We start from the raw sequence: 12,846 nt of genomic DNA, 5'->3' as shown, positions 1-12,846 counted from the left end.
ACAGTGATTTTAATACATAAAAGCTTGCCATTTCACCTACATAAAGTACACCGTGTAGCCCTAGTGAACATATACGCCCCTAACATAGCATGTCAGGAGTATTTTCATCATGTACATTCCCACATTCTGCAAATGGAGGCAGTTTGTATGCATGGGGGGGGGGAGATTTTTAATTTACTAATTGACCCAAATCTAGGCAGTTCTTCTGTTTCCCCGATGCTAAGCCGCGAGCTAGCCAAGCCATGTTGGAGCGTTGCGATTCAATTGGACTGTTCGATATTTGGCAACGACGACATCAGACAACCCCCACCTACAAACATTATGCCGCCAAGTACTACGCCTGGACCAGATTAGATTATAGGTTAATTACTCCAAATTTGTCTACTTGGTACAAAGGTATTAAAATACTCCCCAGAACGCATTCGGACCATGCCCCAGTGGTTTTGGAGCTGCTGGTCCCTAGGCCTGAAGGGGTGGAAAGACCGTGGAAATTCCCTGGACGGGCACTTCTAGATTGTCTCTTTGCAGCAGAGCTTCAGGTAGCTATTGAAGAATGTTTTTAATTAAACATGGGCTCAGTTGCTAATTAGGCAACACACTGGGAGGCTTTTAAGGCCTACCTCCATGGCGTTTTTCCAAACATGCATGAGTATTAAAAGATCTCAGAGCTATGATTATGAGCATTGAGCGAAAATTAGAAGACCTAGATAGGGAGCAAGCTGCCCGACACCACACAATATAGCACTAGATTGACCCTACTGACTGAATTTAGGGAGGCTGCAGAAAGGTAAACATTTTTTAACCAAATACAGTAACGCCGGCGATATGAAGAGGGATATAGGCCAGGGTGGACGTTGGCCAGGCTGTTGAAACCCCACACCGGACGCGCCTATATCACTGAGATTCGCACCCCTGAAGCACAGATTCTCACAGGCACAACAGAAAGACGAGATGAATTTTTATCACATTACATAAACCTGTACACTTCCCGGAGAGACGATGATGGTTCTGCACAACCAACCTACCTGGCAGAGATTGCAGTGGTCTGGCTAGAAAGATTTATACAGGAGTTCCTTGCTGAACCCTTTTCTAAAGCGGAAAACTCCAGCACGATAGACTATCAATGGATCCACAGCCCCCGGACTAGACAGATTTTCTGGAGATTTTTATAAGGCTTATAAAGACCTATTGGTACTGAATTTGCTCAAAGTATATAATGAAGCCTTGGAACAAGGCGAACTGCCCCCCACACTACGGGAAGCAGTTATTATACTACTTCACAAACAGAGTAAAGATCTGTCATCATGCAGAGCATATCGGCCTCTCTCTCTCCTGAACTTGGATTATAAAATCTTGGCCAAAATGATTGCATCGCGTCTAGCCCAGTTATTAGACGAGATCATTTCCCCAGTTCAATCTGGTTTCATTCCCTATATAGATATATTGGTAACTTTCATAGATTCCCATAGCTTGTATCATTCCCCATCGTTGGAATGGGAACCTCGGTAAATAAAACATAGCAGTAGGTTCAAAAGATAAAGAAAGGCCTAGGCCTCATCTCATTTTGTAGCATATCTAAAGCATTTTCCTTCATGAATATCACCCCACTTCATCATTTTAGCTGGCGCATGATATAAATTGAACACAGTTTTATAATGTTGGGTACGTAGATGTGCAGACAAAACTATTACTGCCGCTATATCAATCGAATCTTGCAAAAATGAGCCAGAACAACCCAATTGATTTTGCCATTTGACATCTTGCATTTCAATATCGTCCGGTTGCTTTAAAAGGAAAATTTCTTACAAAACCCCAATCTTCGCCCCTTTTAGAAGAGCTTCGATAAATTAAATGTTAATACGCTGAGTTTGACGTTTTTGATATAAAAAATCACGTAATTGCAAATATTTGAAAAAATCATTCTTCGTGATTGCATATACCTCCATTAAATCCGTAAATTGAACCAGTACACCATCCTTAAAAAAATCCCCTAAACAGCGAACCCCTTTATCTCTCCAGGTTCGCATCTTTGTATCCCAAAATATAAACGGTAGTATGACCCTGGAGTCTAAAGGTGTATAAAAATGAATCCGGTGAATAGCCAGAATTTTCCGAAGCCACTTCCACCCCTTGTAGGTTGCGTTCATAATTTTAAATCTAGTACGCTTGAAATAACTTGGCTCATAGAACTTCAACAAGGCTTCACACGCCGAAATTCCCAATGTCATCTGGTAGATATTAGGTGACAAACTGCCGTGCAGCCCCCCCCTATCACCATGTACCTCGCATTTTGTATAAGGCATACTAAATAATGTAAGATAAAATTTGGGACCCCCCCATCCACCACGTACAAGAGGGTAGCATCTTATATTTTGAAGCACGAAGGGGCTTCCTCCAGCCCCAAATAAACCTATCCGTAATACCTTGTAGTTGCATTAATTGTGCCCTTGACAGCTCCAAAGGAACCGTCCGAAAGTAGTATACCACTTTGGGGAGGATAAACATCTTTAGCACATTACGACGACCGACCATTGACAAGTGCAAGCATTCTAGCTTTTCTAACTGACTTTTAACAGCCTCTATTATATCATTCAAATGTACATCTATTATCTCCAGTATGGACATCCTAATTTTAATCCCCAAGTACTTAGCCTCTTTCGTTACTCGTGGCTCACTCGTACAAAACCCCGTCGTGCAAATAACTTGGGTTTTAGAGATATTCAATTTATACCCAGCAGCCTGTCCAAATGTTTGCGTCAAACATTCAACCTTCCTTAATGCTGACTCAGGATCCGAGGTCACAACCGCAATGTCGTCAGCATACGCGAGGACACGCACTTCGTATTCGCCTACCGACATAGATTTTATTAAATTGGTAGACTCCAGTAGTTGTAGTAGTGGCTCTATATAAATAGCGAAAAGCAAAGGTGAGCAAGGGCAGCCCTGCCGCGTACCCCAGGTAATATGGACAAGCGGTGACCCTTGTCCCATAGTACATATTTTAGCTCAAGGTCTCCTATACATAGTTTGTAAAGCCTGCAGAAAAAAGGGACCAAACCCCATTTTGCACATTGTGGCCCATAAAAACAACCAAGTAACACGGTCAAATGCTTTTTCCGCATCCCAAAAAATAATACCAATATTATTTTGAAGTGCAGTTGCATAGTCTATTAACGCTATTACCCGATGAAGATGATTTACCGTGATTCTACCAGGGAGGAACCCATGCTGATGGTAAGATACAATCATTGGGGTAACTTGCACCAACCGTGTAGCCAATATTTTAGAGTATTCTATAGTTTCAACCAGCTCCCCTCAATCATTCTCCAACATATCAATCCGTTGGGACGCCTGCCCCGCATTCTTTGAGCCAAGCATCTTCCCGTTGCCTCTCCATATTCATATCTTTCAGTTTTATAAGCCTTATACTGAGCAGCAATATTTTGACTCCAAACCCCATTAATCCTGGCTTTACAGCTATGTGTAAATGTAAATGTATGAAGCTTATATAGCGCATGACTTACCCTGGGGCATCTCCGCGCTTGCTTAGGGAACCCGTCCTGGTATTCCCCTGTGAGATAACCCTGGCAGGGTATCCACAAGGTGAAAGCCAGGCATCCCACCGCGAGGGGCCGATGTGGAGATTAAGCAAGCTATTGCCCAGAGTCGCAGAGTGTGAACCCGTGAGTCGAGAAGGCACCGGAGCAAGAATTATCGAGTCCGTGGAATTATTGAGCCCAAGACCCGACGAGGCGGGGAATTGAACCCTGGTCCAGGGCCGAACTCAAGCTCCAGGTCTGCCGCCTCTAACCCCTGAGCCACACTTCTCCACTAAGCTAGCAACCTTAGTTTGTGCAGCTTGGGAGTCAGCATTAGACTGGATTACCAAAATAAGTTCACATTCTGCCACTCTATGTTCCTCAATCAACCCTGCTATCATAGCTTTCTGTTCTTTTTGCTTAGCCCAGACGTAACTACATGTTTTCCCCCTGACCCCCGCTTTAAAAGAATCCCACACCATTGGTTGACTAGCAGTGCCTCTATTGTATTCTAAAAACTGCACAGCCCAAAGCTTATTACGAGTTATAAACTCCTCATCACTAATACGTTTTTTATTAAAAGTAAATGCACGTATTAGACGTACCGGTTGCAGGCAGATCACGTCTAAAACTACAGAACTATGATCCGAAGTAATTCGAGGCATAACTTGAATCTTTGCGCCAGCAATTAAAGACAGAGGTAGAAAAATATAATCCAACCTCACAAATTTAGAGTGGGGAGAGGAATAAAAAGTATAGCCTGAATTACCCGGATTTATCTTGGCCCGCCCACCAGCTAATCCATGTTGGGATAACAACTGATATAATGCCAGATATACCTTCGGCTTACGGCCTTAATATCCCGTAGAATAAAAATCCCATGTATGGGTATCTCCATGTATATTAAAATCACGAAGTAATATCAATGGCATAGGCCACTGTGCTAACTCCACATTCAGGAACTCAAAAATGTCTGCCTCATCAAAATTAGACCTATACACAGTGCATATTGTAACTTTGGTGACCCCTATAGTACACTCACATATCGCCCATCGTCCAAAATTATCAACCGGTATCCTACCCATGCCAGCGACAGCTCGGCTACCCATTATGGCTACACCCTGTTCATAGCAGATTTTTTAGACACTGCTAGTACAGAGTAAACAAATTCTAACAAAACCTTATAATTAGACCAAGGAATGTGCGTTTCCTGCAGAAAAAGAATATCCGTATTAATTAAACGTAATTCATTAGTAACCAGTTTTCTTTTCATAGCATTGACCACAAACATTAAAGGATCAAATTTGTAGCTTCCTAAACGCCATCAAAACAGATAAATTGCAGGTTGTTAATGAATAAACTAGATTTTATCTTCCCTCCAACATAATTAAGACAGATGCTATGAACTGAGATTTAAAAAAAATTCCCCCCGCTGACCATAACACCCCCAGTGCCCCCTAACCCGCCCACACACCACCACCCGGACCCCCCCTTGCTCCCAAGGTGCCCCCCCCCCCCCCCTTAACGGAGGCAATAGAGCTAATGGCACTTGGGATGCTCGGTCATGCTGCTCGGCTCACCAAATCAAAATATATCGGACTTTGTCTCTTATCTTAAGACAACCAGAATAAATCAAAGACCTCTTAAGAGAGGCAAAATAGAAGAAAAAGGAAAAAGAAAACATAGAATCCAGAACAGTCCAGACAATATATCGGTCCATCAAGGGAGAGTTTGCATATAGTCACAGCAGCCTCTGAAGTAAAGAAGCGACTCTGGCCCTTATTAACAATTTAAAAGTTGCAGGTTGCAGTGAAAAGACTTGACGACCATTTGCTTGTAAAGGTACAATCAGCTGGTGTACTTTCCATCGCTTCTCAACTGTGGAATGGAAAAATCTGGCCGAACAAAAAACTGTATACCTTTCCCAGTTCTCTTCCTATCAGGCCGAGCCATATCGTATAGTACCGGTCTTGCCAAAAAATTGTTCAAAGAAATCAGTATAGCCCGTGGCTGCTGTGGGCTTGCTTGGCCCCTCTTGGCGATCGCTGCCGAAAAGGAAACCTATGGGCCTGTTGCATCTCGCGGCTCCAATTCCATTCAGTAACTTCAGGGAGCGCTTCCTCGAATAGTTCTGCAACAAATTTACGCACATCCTGTCCCTCCAGTCCTTCCGGGACACCAAGTAAACATAGATTATTGCGACAAAGGCGATTTTCCAATTCGGCAAATTTATCATGCACATCCTCTTTATGCGCCTTGATTTCAGCAACATCAGCTGATTGGGACACCATCTGATCTTCCAATGATGATAGCCGTGCTTCCGCTTCTGTCATTCGATCTGTAAAATCATTGCAGGTTTTTGCCAAGCTTCGAACTGCATTTTGTAGCTTTCTGCAAGCGGTATGTGTTTTTAGATGTTCCGCTCGAGCCTCCAGCCGATGGTCGTTGATGGATCTAAAAATTTCCTCCAGCGATACTGGACTAGGCATTTGGCTCTGTTCAACTGCATCAGCACCCCCACTAGCTTGACCTGAAAGATCTAGCCTCTCCAATAACTGCGTGCCCACAGAGAGATCCTAATCAGTCATCTCCATAGTGGTTATATTTGAATCGGCGCTGCCTTCCCTATCCTTCTTCCGAATAGTAGAAGATTGAACAGAAGTACTCGTGGAGAGAGTATTTTTGCGAAGATTACCCTCCAGCATAGTTGGGGTATTTTCCCCCTTGCCGTCTTCTGGAAGTAAGACTTCTTCCATATCTGATCCATCGGACTGTTCCGATAGCGAATAGAATTCGCCATCCTTACTACTTGGCGGCTCTTGGGTTTCTTCATCTTCACTGACCACGCCATCCCCATCCTCCATTGCCTCTGCAGCATTAGACCCTGCTTCAGCCTCTTCACTTGCAATCGAAATATGAAGCGCTGCAGCTACTGGTATAGATACGTCTGAAGATACCTGCAGTGAACCATCCTGCTCCCCAACACCTCCATTGCCAGATCCAACAACCACTGTAGATTTAGAAGCTATGATGTTACTTTTCTGTAGTCCAATAGCCGACTGAAACATTTGGGGTATCTTTGGGTGGCCTAATGCAGCGTCTTTACTATGGCCGACACTCCCAGAGTATTAAACACCCTGCATTGCTTTCTGTTTTGCAGCAAGCGCTGCACGCGTGCCAACAGTACCTTCCCCCACAGGTCTAGTTTTCCCACCACTGGCTGCCTTAGGTGGCATAGCAGATCCCAGCAGGTTATATTGTTATCACTATATCACTAGAGCCCAATCCAAAACAGAATGGGCGCAAGAAGATTCAAAAGTCATTGTCAGAGTTTTTTTGTTGTTGTTGTTGTTGTTGTTGTTTCCCCCTTGCGCAATGTATATCAAGTTTCGAATTTTCCACTAGATAAAGCCCTGCAGCTCACCAACAAGTAGCATCAACAAAAAAGTCCAATCCAGCCACTCAGCAGTATTAATCCCAAATAGAATTTCCGGGTCGTTCCTGCATGCAATATCCCTGCGTGTGGTGCCGGCACATTTACCGAACCCGGCATGCGGTGGAATACGGTAATAAACCGCCTGCGCTTCTCCCCAGTCAATCAGCCGCTATTCGTAAACAATATTGCCACAATGTTGCCCCTCACCTTCGTCTCTCCTTCTCTCAGCGGCAACTATAACTTTTCAGCGGCAACAGCTCTCAGCACTGTGGCTGTATCCACCGCGACCCAAGGTACTCCAAGCAGGAACCTGCACGTTTCCGGTCGCGGCACTACCCGCCCTCCGGCTCCGGTGTTCTAATGGTCGCACGGGTGTTCACGGGCATTCAGCTGGTCAACTTCGCCGGTACTGGTAATTTTAATCCCGGATTTTCACCCGCGTAAGCCCCAGCCGCCACCACACTCTCTCAGACAAGAAAACAAGCAGCCGGACAGTAACATCGTCGCGAAAAGGTGAGCAGAGTTTTCCAAGCAGAGGAGCTCCTCACACACACGTCCGCATAGCGGATGCCATCTTGCCTCAGCAAACCTCTTCTAACTACATTCTAAGTAACTTGTTTTCTTACTTCAGTATTGAAACTTTCATAGATTCCCATAGCTTGTATCAGAGTAGCTAGCAGTTAGCAACGAAGAACATTTTGTGACAAATACTGAAATAACCCTGTATCCATATTTTTGTAAGAAATAAACAGAGATTGAAACTTTAGTCAGTAAACATTACCAAATACAAAATGTGCAATAACAGGAAGGAGGGATAAAAGGGAAAGCTCACCGCTTACTGGAAGAGGTTCCTCAGGACTGCTTGTCCCACTGCCGACTTAGCCGTGTAGAAGAGTACAAGCAGTATTGCTTTGTGAAAGTATGGGCACTGCTCCATGTAGCTGCCTTACAAATGTCCTTAATAGGAACTCTAGCGAAAAGAACAGCAGACGATGAGACTGATCTTGTGGAGTGAGGCCGAACACGTCCTTCTAGCGGCTCACCCGCCGCCTGGTGACAGTAGTGAATCGCGCTGGCAATCCAACGTCAAATCCCTTGCTGTGAAAGGGGAAATCCTTTTCGAGGTGCACTAAAAGCGACAAAGAGTTGGGTAGATTTCCTGAAATCCTTGGTGCACTGAAGATAGAATTTCAAACATCTCTGGACATCCAAGGAGTGAAGAGACCTTCCGCTGGAGTCGTAGGTCGTGGGAAAAAATGTTTTAGAATGACCGTGTGACACGGACGGAGAGCCGGCCAGGAAAGCCAGCAGAAGTAGGGTACTTCGGGAAGAGACACCAGCACCCACCCAGAAGCAGTGGACGGTCGAGGAGTCCCAACTGGAAGAAGACCTACCCGAAGACAATGCAGTCCACCTCGCCCGGGGAACATCCGACTATCATTTGTGCTTCATCCATTCTTCTGTCAACCCCTGATTTTGACTTTAACAGTGTGCCTAATTCCCTTAAGAAAAAATAATAAAGACGCCTGAAACAAAAACAACCCCAGACATCCCTCGACTCATTGTTAACCACTCGGACAAACTTTGCAGACCGGCATATTCAAATGAAAATCCTAAGAAACCTTTGGAATGAACTTCGGGTTTGTTCTTATAATCAGAGTGTCCTTTTTAAACTGTAAAAAAGGACCCATAACCGTGAGAGCTTGAAGTTATCCAACTCTCCTGGCTGACGTTAAAGCGAGGAGAGGAGCCACTTTCCATGACAGAAACTTAATAGCCGCTCTATGAATAGGCTCAAACGGAGGTCTCATGAGTTGAGCAAGAACCAAATTGAGTTGCCACATGGGAGGCGGAGGTCGAACTGGAGGGAAAACCCTAAAGAGCCCTTTCAGAAATCTGTCCAGAGCAGAAGAGAAAGGATTAATGTTTTCTCGGTGGCCCCTCAAACAGAAACGTTTCCATTTTGAACGATAGGTTTTATTCGAACTTGGTGCACGGGCTTGAGCTAAAACCGCTTTACATTCCTGAGGAATATCTAAATTCTGAAACTCTCGGTGTTCAGGAGCCACGCTGTCAATATAAGTGAGCTCGGATCCGGATGTACCACTTGGCCCTGAGACATCGTCAATAGAGAAGGAATAGGCCGCAGGTGAATCGGCTGATCTTGAGAGAGCAGGAGTAGCTCCGTGAACCAGAACTGGCGGGGCCACGCCGGTGCTATTAGAATCATTGTGCAGGGTTCCGTTTTGTGCTTCCGGAGTAATCTTGGAATCGGGGAATAGTAAGAAAGGCGTAAACAAATGCGCCTGACCGGCCATCGAAAGAGCATTCCCCAACGACCCTCGATGGTGTTCCCTGCCTGCGTAATAGCGGCATTTCTTGTTTTCTGGGGTGGCGAACAGATCTATTGGCAGAGTGCCCCAACAATTGAAAAATCTGTTGAGAATGCCCTGGGTCTAGTTCCCACTCGTGACAAACTGACTTCAGACTATTCAAAGATTCAAAGTATCTGCTGTCCTGTTGAGGGTACCTGGAAGATGCTCCGTCCAAAGAGTGATAGGGTGAAGAATTACCCATTCCCAAATCTCCTGGGCCTCCTTGGAAAGAAGTTGAGACCTCGTTCCACCTTGTTTGTTCACATAGTGCATGGCCGTCGTGTTGTCTGTACGGACCAGGACGGTGGAGTTCCAAATCCTCTGGAGGAAAGCCTGTAAAGCCAGACGAATCCCCTTGAGTTCCAGAAGATTGATGTAGAGAATGCGTTGTTCGGGTTTCCAGTGATAGCTTACGGTCTTGCGAGACCGCCCCCAGCCTTCTAGAGAGGCGTCCGTGGTCAGTATTAAAGGAGCTGGAGCCACTTTGAAAGTGAGACCTTTTGAGATATTGTTTTTGATCATCCACCAGTTGACCACATCTTTCATAAGAGGAGTAACTATTATCTTGTCGAACGAACCTTCCGCCTGGTGCCATTGCATGTCCAGTTCTTGTAATGGGCGCATACGAAGCCTGCAAAGCGTAGTTAAAGGAATGCAAGATTAAATTGATCCTAGGAGAGATCTGTATAGACGGACAGACAGACTGTCCTTTTTGCAATTGACGGGCAGAAGAAATCAGCCTTTTCTGTCTTTCTTCTGATGGGAAAGCTTTCCAACAAGTTGTATCCAGAATGGCCCCAGAAACTTGGCCGACTTGGAAGGGAGAAGGACTGACTTGTCTTTTTTGAGTTGAAGGCCCAGATGATTGAAAAGCTGAACGCAACTTTCTACTGCACTTATAGTTGCCCGAGAAGATGGAGCTTTTATCAACCAATCGTCTAGATAGGGAAAAACCTGCAGTGACTGTTTTCGGAGAAACTTTGCTACTGGCGCCAATACCTTTGTGAATATCCGCGGTGCGGATCGGAGTCCGAAAGGTAGGACCTTGAATTGAAAATGGCTCTTGGCTACTGTGAAGCGTGGAAATCTCCTGTGGGCTGGGTGGATAGGAACATGGAAGTATGCATCCTCGAGAACTAGAGTTGCCATGTATTCGCCTGGATTCAGAAGTCTCAAGATATCCTGAAGGGATACAATCCAAAACAAGAGCTTTATGAGATAGGTGTTGAGCTCCCTCAGGTCTAGGACTGGGTGCCATTTTTCTTCTTTCTTGCGAACCTGGAAAAAACGGTAATAGAACCCTTTGCCTCGTTGGGATAGAGGTACCAGTTCTATCGCTCCTTTGATGAGCTTTGAGAGGTAGAAGATGTAGATGTTTTGATTTGGTGGCGCGAGGGGCTCTGGAAGGTGGAAGGTGTTGAAACTCTAGTGTATGGCCAAACTGGCTGATATTGAGGACCCAGCGATCTGATGTTATGATCTCCCAGCTGCGGAGGCATTGTGATATCCTGCCCCCCCACACAAGTTACAGGGGGTGAAGGGACAGTAGACAGAGCCGGGAAGCCGCTATTGGCGTTTAGATGAATCTCTCCCTTAGACGCCCCTGTCATCCTCTTGAAGACTAGCGAGAGAAAAACGATGATTGGCCCTGGCGTTGAGAGTACTGGGGTTTGTACGACTGTGAAGATTGCGAATAGGAGGAGTAGCGCTGCTGTTGGTATCCTCTGTATGTAGAAAAACCTTTCCCTCTTGCACCACGGAAGGTACTTTGCGGTATTGCAAAGTCCCAAGGGACCTTGCTGTCTCAGTGTCTTTCTTAATGTCCTGCAGTGCGTCGTCCACATGCTTTCCAAAAAGCATTTCCCCATCAAAATGACAAATCTAAGATTTTATTTTGAACTTCCAGGCGAAACCAGGTAGCCTGAAGCCAACCTTGTTGTCTTGCAGAACCCGCCAAGGCGCGGAAAGCAGTGGTGGCAATGTCCATCACGCAATCAATGAGTTATAAAAATCGCTCTCCTTCCTCCAGGATCTTCTTTGCCTCAGCCTTGGAACCATCTGGCAGCTGGTCCAGAAATGGAGATAAGTCGCACCACATTTGGCGATCATATCGTACCAAAATTGCAAGTGCATTGGCAGCCCTAACAAGGAGGCTGGACATAGAGGAAAACCTGTTTCCCACACTGCATCACCTTTATCCCCTCACTCCATTCATGTTCCACAATCGGGATAGAACTAACAGATTTTCTGTAAGGCTCCTTAAAATCATAAAGAAAGCATTCCGATTGTACAGTTGGAATGGGAAGAACAAACCGTTTGGAAGCCCTTTCCATCAGATTATGGAAACCTCCGATGTCTGCTGGAGGAGAATCTATTGGATCCGGTGATGGTGAAGCAGGATCCGGAATGACACATTCGTCCCATTCCCTATCTGGATTCGGGACCTGTTCTACATTCTGGTCATAATCTGTTGAATCATCATCATCATGCACAGTGACGACATTCTGGTGACTTTGTTGGCTCTGGCTCCGGAGGTTGAGGTAGTTGAGGAGCTGCTGCGACAGAAAAATAGGCTAGAGGTGCCGGAGGAGGCGCTTGCATTGATTGTTGTTCAGAGGATTGTGATGGAAATCTCCTCTTATAATCTAACAAAATGACTTGCAAATCGCTAATAAGTGAAGACGGCATGACCACCATGCCCTGTTGTAATTGTTCTGGAGGTCTATCTTGTGGAGGGTATTGCTGCTGTTCCATGTAATAATCTTCAGAGTCCGAGTCCTGGTATTTTACTTGAAGTTGGGATGGACGGTATGCATCTCCATAAGGACCCTCATCTGAAAATTTCTCATCCAAAAGCAAAGCCGGAGGTAATGGTGTCACTCTACAAGGAGATGTCATTTCTGGTGCGATTTATCATCTTTTTATTGAAATTTGAACTATCTGTAGTGTCGATGAGATAGTCGACGAGGTCGTTGTCGAAAGAATTGTCGACGAAAGGTGGTTCGTCGGCAACGATGAACTGATCGCCAACAGTACCGTCGACGAGCTCGTCGTCAGCACCATTGTAGATTTTGACAGTCGTCGTAGTCTTCGTCCTAGACACCATCGCTGGCGTCATCATCGACGTTATCGTTTACGATATTGTAACCGGTACCTGCAGCGTCGACTGAGTCGTCGCCGATGTCGACGCGCCAGCCGCAGAGCTCGAATCGACGTCATGTGAATTTTAGATGCCATCGTCGACGTACAAGATGTTGTCGTCGTCGACGGACGTATTTTCTCAGATTTTCCATCCTGAGGTACAGAAGCTGTCTTTTTTTTTTAACAGCTTTGGCTTGTCAAATGGTGGAGGAGAAACAGAAGGTCCATGACACACCTTCTGAGTAAAAAGTACTTCAGAAACTAGTCCCTCTCTCTCCTTTACACCTCGGTGAGGAGATTTTTTAGGACTTGGCCTGTCCGACCTATCAGAGGTCTTTTGTAAGGCCTTAGTAAG

General features: G+C 45.3%; 1 protein-coding gene across 1 annotated transcript in view; it reads right to left on the bottom strand.

Annotated features, from left to right (window-relative positions):
- SBNO1 (strawberry notch homolog 1) overlaps positions 1 to 12,846 on the bottom strand; it is a 946,695-nt gene that overhangs the window by 461,756 nt on the left and 472,093 nt on the right. The gene's annotated exons all lie outside the window — the stretch shown is intronic.

This window comes from Lissotriton vulgaris, chromosome 11, assembly GCF_964263255.1.
Source record: "Lissotriton vulgaris chromosome 11, aLisVul1.2, whole genome shotgun sequence".
In the NCBI taxonomy this organism is placed as follows: Eukaryota; Metazoa; Chordata; class Amphibia; order Caudata; family Salamandridae; genus Lissotriton; species Lissotriton vulgaris.
The sequence above is the reverse complement of the archived record's forward strand: the minus strand, read 5'-3'. Positions and strand labels throughout refer to the sequence as shown.